The 11,145-nt window shown below is 37.9% G+C and overlaps 1 pseudogene; it reads left to right on the top strand.

Moving 5' to 3' along the window:
* The first annotated feature begins 1,501 nt into the window (after positions 1-1,501).
* Positions 1,502-10,728, top strand: LOC100405774 (forkhead box protein G1-like; annotated as a pseudogene).
* Positions 10,729-11,145: the final 417 nt, after the last annotated feature.

The raw sequence follows: 11,145 nt of genomic DNA, 5'->3' as shown, positions 1-11,145 counted from the left end.
AAGCCAGTATTCAGGAGATTTCCCCCTATGTTTTATTCTAAGAGTTTTATAGTTTCAGGTCTTACATTTAGGTGTTTTATTCATTTTGATTTTATTCTCATGTACAGTATAAGATAAGGGTCCAATTTCATTTTACTTTAATGTGGAAACAGTTTTTCCAGCATTGTTTATTGAAGAGACTGTACTTCTTCCATTGTGTCTTCCTGGTGGTCTTGTCAAAAATTAGTTGACCATGTATGTTTGGATTTATTTCTGAGGTCTATATTCTGTCCCATTGGCCTACCTGTCTTGCCTTTATGCCAGTATTATACTGTTTTGATTAATATAGCTTTGTAATATAATTTTAAATGAGGAAGTGTGATGCTTCCAGCTTTTTTCCCCCTCAGAATTGCTTTGGCTATTTGGAGATTTTCATGATTCCATATAAATTTTGTTATTGCTTTTTCTATTTCTGTGAAAAATGCCACTGGAGTTTTGATAGTAATTACACTGAACCTTCTAATTGCTTTAGAAACTATGGATATTTTAACAATATTGATTCTTCTAATCCTGAGCACAAAATACATGATCATTTATGTGTGTCCACTTTTTAAATAAACATTCTATAGTTTTCAGTGTACATGTTCTCCATATACTTGGTTAAATTTATTCTTAAGTATATTTTTATGCTATAGTAAGATTTATTTTTATTTCTTTTTCAACTAGGTCATTATTTGTGTATAGAAATCCTCTGGATTTTTGCATGCTGAATTTATATTCTGTAACTTAATTCATTTATTAGATCTACCCATCTTTAGGTGGAGTCTTTTACATATAGGATCATGCTATCTGCAAATAGAGATTACTTTACTTCTTCCTTTCTGAGTTTCATAACTTTCGCTTTCTTTTCTCATATGATTGCTCTTCTAGTATTTCCAGTACTATGTAGAATACAAGTGGCAAAAGTGGTTATCCTTGTTTTGTATCTTAGAGAAAAAGCTTCCAGATTCTCCCCATTGCTTAAGACATTAGCTATGGAGTTTTCATAAATGGACCTTATTATGTCGAAGAACATTCCTTCTATACCTACATTGTTAATAATTTATAATCAAGAAAAAATCTTGAACTTTATCAAATGCTTTTTTTTTAATTGATATTGTTTCTTTTTCAGTCTGCTAATGTGATCGATCACACTGATTGATTTGCATGTATTAAATCAACGTTGCATGGCAGGGATAAATCATACTGGATAATAATACATAATGTTCTTGATACGTTGTTGAATTCTATTTGCCAATATTTTATTGAAGATTTTTGCGTCAGTATTCTTCAGAAATATTGTCTTGTAGTTTTTTTTCTTGGGGTGTCTTTGTCTGGCTTTACTATCAAGGTGATATTGGCCTTGTAAAATGTATTAGGAAATATTCTCTCCAGCTCTATTTTGTTGAAGACTTTAAGAAGTTTTGATGGCTCGGCACCCACTGATCGTCGCCGCCCGCAGCGCCGCTGTCCCGCTCCCGCGCGGCAGCCGCCGTTTCCCCCTGATGACTGGGTGATGCTGGACATGGGAGATAGGAAAGAGGTGAAAATGATCCTCTAGTCCTCGTTCAGCATCAACACCCTGGTGCCCGAGGCGGTCCAGAACGACAACCACCACGCGAGCCATGGCCAGCACAACAGCCACCACCCCCAGCACCACCACCACCACCACCACCATCACCACCACCCGCCGCCGCCCGCCCCGCAACCTCCGCCGCCGCCGCCGCCCCCGGCACTGCAGCCCCCTCAGGCCCGGGGCGCCCCGGCCGACGGACGACAAGGGCCCCCAGCAGCTACTGCTCCCGCCGCCGCCTCCGACCGCCGCCCTGGACGGGGCCAAAGCGGACGGGCTGGGCGGCAAGGGCGAGCCGGGCGGCGGGCCCGGGGAGGTGGCGCCCGTTGGACCGGACGAGAAGGAGAAGGGCGCCGGCGCCGGCGGGGAGAAGAACTGGTCAGGCGAGGGCGGCAAGGACGGGGACGGGAGCAAGGAGGGCGAGAAGAACGGCAAGTACGAGAAGCCGCCGTTCAGCTACAAGGCTCCCATCAAGATGGCCATCTGGCAGAGCCCCGAGAAGCGGCTCACGCTCAATGGCATCTACGAGTTCCTCATGAAGAACTTCCCCTACGACCGCGAGAACAAGCAGGGCTGGCAGAACTCCATCCGCCACAACCTGTCCCTCAACAAGTGCTTCGTGAAGGTGCCGCGCCACTACCACTTCGACGACCCGGGCAAGGGCAACTCCTGGATGCTGGACCCGTCGAGCGACGACGTGTTCATCGGCGGCACCACACCGCTCCACCACGTCGCGGGCCAAGCTGGCCTTCAAGCGCGGGGCGCGCCTCACCTCCACCGGCCTCACCTTCATGGACCGCGCCGGCTCCCTCTACTGGCCCACGTCGCCCTTCCTGTCCCTGCACCCCCGCGCCAGCAGCACTTTGAGTTACAACGGCACCACGTCGGCCTACCCCAGCCACCCCATGCCCCTACAGCTCCGTGTTGACTCAGAACTCGCTGGGCAACAACCACTCCTTCTCCACGGCCAACGGCCTGAGCGTGGACCGGCTGGTCCACGCGAAGATCCCGTACGCCACGCACCACCTCACGGCCGCCGCGCTCGCCGCCTCCGTGCCCTGCGGCCTGTCGGTGCCCTGCTCCGGGACCTACTCCCTCAACCCCTGCTCCGTCAACCTGCTCGCGGGCCAGACCAGTTACTTTTCCCCCCACGTCCTGCACCCGTCAATGACTTCGCAGAGCAGCACGTCCATGAGCGCCAGGGCCGCGTCCTCCTCCACGTCGCTGCAGGCCCCCTTGACCCTGCCCTGTGAGTCTTTAAGACCCTCTTTGCCAAGTTTTACGACGGGACTGTCCGGGGGGACTGTCTGATTATTCCACACATCAAAATCAGGGGTGTTCTTCCAACCCTTTAATACATTAACATCCCTGGGACCAGACTATAAGTGAATGTTTTACACACATTTGCATTGTAAATGATAATTAAAAAAATAAGTCCAGGTATTTTTCATTAAGCCCCCCCTCCCATTTCTGTATGTTTATTCAGTCTCTAGGGTTGTTTATTACTCTAACAAGGTGTAGAGTGTCAGCGAGGTGCAATGTGAGGAGAATACATTGTAGAACATAAGGTTTGGAAGTCAAAATTATAGTAGAATGTGTATCTAAATAGTGACTGCTTTGCCATTTTATTCAAACTTGACAAGTCTATCTCTAAGAGCCGCCAGATTTCCATGTGTGAAGTATTATAAGTTATCATGGATTTATATGGTGCATGCAGAACCTTGATAACAACCTAAATTATGGGGAGAGTTTTAAAATGTTAAACTGCAATTTGTATTTAAGAAGCATTCGCAGTAAAGGTGCCCAAGAAATTATTTTGGCCATTTACTGTTTTGTCCTTTTCTTTAAAAAACTGGGTTTTTTTTTTCTTTTGTTTACTTTTAGACCAAAGATTGGGTTCTAGAAAATGCACTTGGTATACTAAGTATTAAAACGAACAAAAAGGAAAGTTGTTTCAGTTGGCAACACTGCCCATTCCATTGAATCAGAAGGGGACAAAATTAACGATTGCCTTCAGTTTGTGTTGTGTATATTTTGATGTATGTGGTCACTAACAGGTCACTTTTATTTTTTCTAAATGTAGTGAAATGTTTATACCTATTGTACTTATAGGTAAACCTTGCAAATATGTAACCTGTGTTGTGCAAATGCCCATATATTTGAGTGATTGTTAATGTTGTCTTAAAATTTCTTGATTGTGATACTGTGGTCATATGCCTGTGTTTGTCACTTACAAAAATGTTTACTATGAACACACAGAAATAAAAAATAGGCTAAATTAAAAAAAAAGAAGTTTTGATATTAATTCTTCTTTGAAAGTTTGGTAGAATTCAACTTTAAAGGCATCCGGTTTGAGACTTGCTCTGTAGGGAGGTTTTTAGTTACCACTTTAGTTTCTTCGTTTTTGGTCTGTTTAGGCTTTCTATTTCTTCCTGATCCCACCTTGTAGGTTGTATTTTTCTAGAAATTTATGCATTCTTTAGGTTGTCAGATTTGTTAGCATTAAATTGTTTGTAATAGTCCCTTATGATCCTTTTTGTTCCTGAGTCATCTGTCGTCATTTCTCCACTTTTGTTTCCTGATTGTTTTGATACCACAGTTTCCTGAGTTTGGCAGATCTCTCTGACTATCCTTAATGATTTATTTTTGTCTACAATACCTGTGGCCTTAATATGGAAATAATTATTAAATGAATATTATTTCTCATTGCATGTATTTCTTAAAAGAGATTGAATAACTATTAGGAGATGATAGATATGCAGTGCTCACAAGTAGTCAATTCCTGAGAGTGAACTCTAAAATACCATGAAAGTTTTATACAAAACTCTAGCAGTAATAGATTTATAATGAGCTCTCACTATGCTAACATGTTCACTTTAGACAGAGCTTCTAGTTTCAAAAATTCTCATTGTCATTTCCTGTAACTCTAGACCACCAAAAAGTCCTCTGAGCATTATACTTGTTTTATTAATTAAAACTTTGTATATTAATATGCTCCTAAAATTATTTATATATCATGCTTTGCCTTAAGCAAGAGAAAGTTTCTTATTTTGTATCCAAGACCATTGACAAAGAGGAAACCAAGGCAGTGATACACAATATATAGTTAGAAATTGACCGGAAAAAATGACAAGTTTTGGAGGTGGCAGGGACACTGCCTCTCTTAGCATTTTTTGGATATGTCTTATTGTTAGAAAATAAAAGCAAAAAAAGAGAGAGAGAGAGAAGTAACTGTGCTAAAACACAACAAATATTTGCTTTAAAAACATAAAACTAACACAAAAAATAGATTTTATAATCTTAGGTACATGCATATCTGGCTTTGTTTTAAAGTTTGGTAGGACTGTTGTTGCAATTACGGAATGCAGATATAACTCAATGAAACTGCATAGGAAACCCTTATTCAACACTTTGCTTTGCTCTCCCCTTTCTTTGAGTAAATCTGACATTATAAGCATAACTGGTTCTCTGTGGACCTCTTAAATAATTTAAAGATGCTGAGCTTCATATTCTACAGCCCAAAGATGCTGACATTATTTTAAATTAGGTTTTTACACTTAAAACGTATTGAAGTACATTTGGGGGAGATGAAGTTTTGCTACCTGTGCTCTTTTTCTGTAAGAACAGTGTTCAGCAGACAGAGTCAGAATAAAATAATATCTCCACGGTTTGTTTTTAAATCTTCAGTCAAATGACATGAGCTATGATAACACATATATGACAACCTGGTAATTTCTGAATAAATTCTGAATGCAAAGAGACTTGTTCATATCAAGTGAAAATAGAAATTCTTAAATATTTTCTAAAAAGAGCAACAGACTGCTCTTATGATGTACCTCCCTGTTCAATAGATTTGGGTATTGAAACAACTCAAGGGATGTTTGTAGCTTAGAGCTACATGAAAGAGATTTCTGAAAAGCCGAAATTTGGCCATTACCTAACTCTGTGTCACCAATATTAACAGAGTCCAGCTCTACTTGAATAATATAAAAGCTAAGAAATGTGCTCTTCTTTGTTGGCACCTTCATCTCTTTCTGCACATAGGCAGAAAGTCAGTTTCATCCCATTTCCACATATAACTGCCACATGTGGTTTTTAAGTCCCTGGGTTGAACATATCTGGGTCAGAGGCAAAGCTCAAAGTTGAACTAGGGCTTAGTACATTGCTTGGCCTAAATCAGAATTTTCTTTTTGTGATCAGGCATGTTCCCAGTTGTCACACAATTCGAGTTGGCAAGGGAGAAGGGGAGTAAAAAAAAAAGTCAGGATTTGGGCACCTTGCCAAGCTTTCATAGAGTAAAAAATTGGAGCCCTTAGAAAAGCAAATGTTTGGAACTGCTAACCCTTCTGCCCTATCATATTCCAAGTCAGTCAGATGGTCATAGCCATCTCTGCCAGAATACACCATGTTATTGAGCATGAAGACAGGTTTCTAGCCTCACAAGATATGGTATTGTGTGCTGGCGATTCATGAGTTTATATGAAAGATTCTTTTTCACTTGTACCTTATGCTTAGGTTTACAAAACTTCCATTTTTCTTTTTCTTGTCCTGTCTCTCTTGTAGATCTCATTTTCCTCTGGAATCCTACATTCTGTGCTTTTCTTATTCTTGTAACTATATTTTCCTTGTGTGAGTAAAATTCATGGTCACTAATCATAGTTTAATATCCAAGGTGCAAAATTGTTCAAGTATAGAGAAGAGAGACATTCCTCTCAGTAGGAGAGAAAAAAATATAGAAAAAGATCTCAGACATGCTCAATTCCAATGTTTTCACCTTGGTGGATGCGACTGGCAATCACTTTGGAAAAAATCCAAGTCAGCCAGAAGTTGTGGAAGAACACTGAATTAAGATATTTTTATTTAAATGAAATTAGCACATCAAAGAGATGTACTCTCATATTTATTACAGCATTATTCACAATAGCCATGATATAGACTCAAGCTGAGTGTCCATCAATGAATGAATGAATTTTTAAAAGTGGTATATACACATAATGGAATACTATTCAGCCTTAAAAAAAGAAATTATTTTATTTGCAATAACATGAATAAACCTGGAAGAAACTATGTTAAGTGAAATAAAGCAGGCACATGAAAACAAATACCACATGATCTCACTTATACATAGCTTCTAATAAAGTAGAATTCATAAAAGCAGAGAGTAAAATGGTGATTACCAGGGACTAAGGAGAGGGGTGACATTGGAAACAGAAATTCACTTAAAAGGTATAAGTTGAAGAGACCTATTGTACAACATATAATTAATGAAAATATATTGTATTCTTGAAAATTGCTAAGAGGGATTTTAAGTATTAATATCACCAAAACATATAAGGTAATACCTGTGTTAATTAGACCCATTTAGCCATTTCACAAAGTATACATATCTCAAAAACATTATGTTGTAGAAGAGCTGGTACCATTCCTGCTAAAATTCTTCCAAAAAATGGAAGAGGGACTCCTCCCTAACTGATTCTGTGAAGCCAGCATCATTTTGATATCAAAACTTCTCAGAGACACACACACAAGAAATGAAAACTTTAGGTCAATATCCTCAATGAACATTGATTTCAAAAACCCTCAACAAAATACTAGCAAAGTGAATTCTGCAGCATGTCAAAAAGCTTATCTGCCATGATCAAGTAGGCTTCATCCTCAGGATGGAAGGCTTGTTCAACACATGCAAATCAACAAATGTGATTCCTCACATAGACAGAACTGAAAAAAAAAATCCCGTGAGTATCTCAACAGATGCAGAAAAGGCTTTCAATAAAATTCAACACCCTTTATATTAAAAAGTCTCAATAAACTAGGTATTAAAGGAACATACCTCAAAATAATAAAAACGATATATGACAAACACACAGACATCATTATACTGAAAGGGCAAAAACTGAAAGCATTCCCTTGAAAGCCTGCACAAGATAAGGATGTCCTCTCTCACCACTCCTATTCAATATAGTGTTGGAAGTTCTGGCCAGGGCAATCAGGCAAGAGAAAGAAAGAAAAGGCATTCAAAAAGAAAGAAAAGAAGTTCTAGTATCCCTGTTTGCAGATGACGTGATCCTCCACCTAGAAAACCCCATCATCTCAGCCCCAAAACTTAAGTTAGTAAACAAATTCAGCAAAGTCTCTGGATACAAAATCAATGTGCAAAATTGCTAGCATTCCTGTACAACAGCAACAGGCAAGCCAAGAGCTAAATCACAAATAAAATCACATTCACAATTCCTACAAAAAGAATAAAATATCTAGGAATACAACTAATAAGGGAAGTGAAAGGTTTCTATAAAGAGAACTACAAACCACTGCTCAAAGAAATCAGAGATGACAAAAACAAATGAAAAAACTTTCCATGCTCACGGGTAGGAAGAATCACTATCCATGACTGATTAAGATGGCCATACTGCCCAAAGCAATTTACATATTAAATGCTATTCCTATTAAACTACCACTGAGATTCTTCATGGAACTAGGAAAAAAAAACATTTTAAAATTTATATGAAACCAAAAAAAGTCTGAAGGGCCAAGTCAATCCTAAGCAAAAAGAACAATGCTAGAGGCATTATGCTCCCTTACTTCAAATCATATTACAGGGCTGCAGTAACCAAAACAGCATGGTACAAAAACAGACACATTGACTAATAGAACAGAATAGAGAACCCAGAAATAAGAACACACACCTGAAATCATCTGACCTTCAACAAACCTGGCAATAAACAAGCAATTGGGAAAGGATTCCCTGTTCAATAAGTGGTACTGAGATAACTGGCAAGCTGCGTGCAGAAAATTGAAACTGGACCTCTTCTTTATATCATATACAAAAGTTAACTCAAGATGAATTAGAGGCTTAAATGTAAAACCCAAAAGTTTAAAAACATCGGAAGACGACATAGGCAATACCACCCAGGACTTAGGCAAGGACAAGGATTTCATGACAAAGATGTCAAAAGCAATTACAACAAAAGCAAAAATTGACAAATGGGATCTAATTAAACTAAAGAGTTTCTGCACAGCAAAAGAAATATCAACAGAGTAAACAGACAACCTACAGATTGGGACAAAATATTTGCAAATCATTCATCTAACAAAAGTCTAGTATCTAGCATCTAAAAGGAACTTAAACAAATTTACAAAAAAAACTGCATTAAAATGTGGGCAAAGGACATGAACAGACATTACTCAAAAGAAAACATATAGGCAGCCAACAATCACGTGAAAAAAAGTACATCAATGATTACTGGAGAAATGCAAATCAAAATCACGATGGGATATCATCTCATACCAGTCAGAATGACTATAATTAAAAAGTAAAAAAATAACAGATGCTGGCAAGGATGTGGAGAAAAAGCAACATTATATACTGTTGATGGGTGTAAATTCGTTGAACCATTGTGGAAGACAGCATAGTGATTCCTCAAAGACCTGAAGACAGAAATACCATTTGACCCAGCAATCCCATATCTGGGCATATACCCAAGGGAATACAAATCATTCTACTATTAAGACACATGCACATGTAGGTCCATTGCAGCACTATTCACAATAGCAAAGACATGGAATCAACCTAAATGCCCATCAACGAAAGCCTGGATAAAGAAAATGTGCATATACACCACAGAAAATTATATAGCCATAAAAAAGAATATGATCATATCCTTTGCAGGAACATGGATGGAGCTGGAGGCATTATCCTCAGCAAACTAACGCAGGAACAGAACACTTAACACTGCATGTTCTTACTAAAAAGTGGAAGCTAAATGATGAGAATACATGGACATATAGAAGGGAACAACACACACTGGGGCCTAGCAGAGGGTGGAAGGTGGGAGGAGAAGGAGAATCAGGAAAAATAACTAATGGGCACCAGGCTTAATACCTGGGTGACAAAATAAACTGTACAACAAACCCCCATGATGCAAGTTTACCTATGTAACAAACCTACACATGTACCCCTGAAATTAAAAGTTAAATGAAAACAAATTATGTTGTATGCAATAAATATACACAATTTTTATGTGTTCATTTAAAACATTAATTAAAAATAAAGTATGCACTTTATAGGAAGCCAAAAAAATGATTTTCTATTTGATAGGGATATTAATTAGGCAAAACCAGTTAATCTATCAGGACCTCTGTTTATTTATCTGCTGTTCTGTATTTTAATGTTTGATGTGTTTATATTACAAGACTGTTAGAAGGATCTACTGAGATGGCCTATATAAGAAAGCATATTTTGGAAATATCAAACAATGTTTGAAGGTAAAGGACTATCATCTGCTTTTTCAAATGGGCCCTCAAAAGGTGTGTAATTGCCATTCCTTTCAGGGGCAATTATCCACAGACTATCCATCAGATGTTTGACTTAAAACCTGCAACAATAAGTAATCTGTGGTGTTTTAAAGATTATATTTTAATAATTTTATTGACATACAATTCATATACCATTCAAATCACCCACTTCGAATGTATACTGAATGTTTTCTCACATATTCATAGGGTTGTATAACCATCACCACAATTTAATTTTAGGATATTTTTGTCCATTGTAAAGAAAAAAAATGTAATTATGCTTCTTTGCCTCCCAAGAATCCCCTATCTAGGCCACCCAATTTGTCTCTTCTGGACATTTCATATAGACAGAAGCATACAATATGTGGCCCTTTAAGACTGGTTGCTTTCACTTAATGCTTTCAAGTTCCAAGGTATAGTGTGTATGAGTTCTTGATTCCTTTTTGTGGCTTGATAATATTCCACTACATGGATATACCACTTGCACTTATCCATTCATCAGTTGATGGGCATTTGGGTTATTTCATCATTTTGGTTATTATGAAGAATGTTGCTATGAATATTGATGCACAACTTTTTGTGTGGACATATGCTTTTATTTCTCTTCAGTATATACCTAGGTGCAAAGCTACTGAGCCACATAGTAACTTCATATTTAAGGCTGTGAGGAAATTCCAGACTGATTTCTAATCAGCTATAATGTTTTAAATTCCCACCAGCAAAATACAAGCATTCCAATTTTAACGTATCTTCTGAGCACTTGTGATTATCTGGCTTTTTAATTAAAGCCATCCTAGTAGGTGTAAAATAGTGTTATCAGAATTTTGATTTGTATTTTTCCTAATAATGTTTGGCATCTTTGTATTTGTTTATTGACAATTTGTATATCTTTTTTTGGAGAAATGTCTATTCAAATTCTCCAGTCAATTGTTAATTGGATTATTTGCCATTTTAAAAATTTTTGTTGTAACAATTCTTTATATATTTTGGAAAGTCCCTTATCAGATATCGTTAATAAATATCATCTCCCATTTTGTTGATTGCTCTGTTTCTTTCTTCATAATATTTGTAGTGAAAACATTTGTTAATTCTGATATAGTTCAAATTATTTTTTCTTTTGTTTCTTGTGCTTTTGAAGTTGAATCTAAGAAACCATTACCTAATTCAAGATCAAGAATATTTACTCTTGGGTTTTCTTCTAATAGTTTTACAGATCTAGGCTTTACATTTAGTTCTGTGATACATTTTGAGTTATTTTTTGT

Source organism: Callithrix jacchus, chromosome 1 (assembly GCF_049354715.1).
Source record: "Callithrix jacchus isolate 240 chromosome 1, calJac240_pri, whole genome shotgun sequence".
In the NCBI taxonomy this organism is placed as follows: Eukaryota; Metazoa; Chordata; class Mammalia; order Primates; family Cebidae; genus Callithrix; species Callithrix jacchus.
The sequence above is the reverse complement of the archived record's forward strand: the minus strand, read 5'-3'. Positions and strand labels throughout refer to the sequence as shown.